The sequence below is a fragment of the Antechinus flavipes genome, chromosome 2 (assembly GCF_016432865.1).
Source record: "Antechinus flavipes isolate AdamAnt ecotype Samford, QLD, Australia chromosome 2, AdamAnt_v2, whole genome shotgun sequence".
NCBI lineage: Eukaryota > Metazoa > Chordata > Mammalia > Dasyuromorphia > Dasyuridae > Antechinus > Antechinus flavipes.
Genome location: NC_067399.1, coordinates 574513248 through 574514777, shown reverse-complemented (window position 1 = coordinate 574514777; position 1530 = coordinate 574513248). Strand labels below are relative to the sequence as shown.

The 1530-nt window shown below is 38.8% G+C and overlaps 1 pseudogene; it reads left to right on the top strand.

The window, feature by feature from the left end:
• The first annotated feature begins 578 nt into the window (after positions 1–578).
• LOC127546915 (RING finger protein 141-like) lies at positions 579–1284 on the top strand (annotated as a pseudogene).
• The last annotated feature ends 246 nt before the right edge of the window (positions 1285–1530 follow it).

Sequence of the window (1530 nt, the reverse complement as noted above, 5' to 3'; positions counted from 1 at the left end):
CTAGCTGAGGCCAGATTTGAACTCAAGAAGATGAGTCTTTCTGACTCCAGGCTTGGTATTCTATTCACTGTGCCACCTAAACTGCTTGATATATGAAGGAATCTGGAACAAAAGCATTTTTAGCAGCCTTAGATAAAACAAGAATTAATGATAAGATAGGAGATAAAAGACAATAAAAAATATAATGGATACTTTTTATTACCTAAAATTAAAAAAAAAAAGAATTAGAAAGGAAATAGTGAGATAGGACAAGTAGAAAATATTTGCAATAATTTTCTCTGATAAAAAATCTCTAAGCCAAGGACTCATTGAAATAGAACACAATCCATTCCCCTTTAGATGAATACTCATGCACTACAAATATGTACCCCTCAGAGAAGTTTCAACAAAAATCTGAAGGCCGCAGTCGGATCCTTCCATCCCAGTACTGTTGCCCGCGGATTTGGTGGGAATGGTGTGAGTGGCATGGTCCCTCAGTGGGAGGCATCACCCCCACGGGGACCATGAGGCTGTGAAACTGAAAAAGGCCACATGTGAATGAAACACCACTCTTTACTGGATTTTGAATTGCATTCATTATGGGACAGCAAATTTCTGATCAGACACAAATGGTTATAAATAAGTTGCCTGAAAAAGTAACCAAATACATCTGTTGCGAGAATCTCTTATCTATGAGAAATCTCTGGGGAGAGTGGCTAAATTGAATGATGTAATTACAAAAGTGGCTGCTAGCCAAGAAAAACATCATCTCTTTAAGATACAGACAGGTTCATATTCCTCTGCCTTTTGGAAGGTGCTTGCACGCATGGTGTGTACCAAGATTAACAAGAACAGTGGAATTGTAGAAGCTTCAAGAATCATGAATTTATCAGTTTATCCAACTTTATAAAGATATCACAAGCCAAGCAGCAAGAGTCCTGGCACAAGGTCCTACTACTTCTGAAGCAACTGCTGAAAGCTTGTCATCTGTGTCTTTCTGTCAGGCCAGCATTTGGATGGGAAGAGTGAAGCCGCTGATTGATGAAGAGGAATGTTGTATTTGCTTGGATGTGCTATCTCATCTCATTCTATCCTGTAACTACAGCTTTTGTCAGAAGTTCATTGATAAATGGAGTGATCACCACAGGAACTGTCCTATCTGCCATCTGACAGATGAGTGGGGTCAATGATTCTTGGGTTGTGCCTGATACATCTACATAAGATGACATGTCTAACTATATACTGATGAGGGTTGCCAGCCTCACATGCCATGAAACTGGGGACTTTTGGTCACTTAATTTGTAAGTTCCATTTGGGAATGGAGTAAAGAATATAGGGGCATCAACATGATGAGCACATGAAAATTGATTCCTTCCTTCTCCCTATCTCTATTTTTGCTACTCTTTCCCACAATTTATTCCATCCCTTTTGATATATTTCATGAATCTTTTTTTTTTAATCCAAAATGCTGTTTTAAATCTTGAACATGAGCCAGTCTAACATTTGTAGGTATCCCAGTAGATCCATGGTGTTCTTTGAGAATGCTTTGGC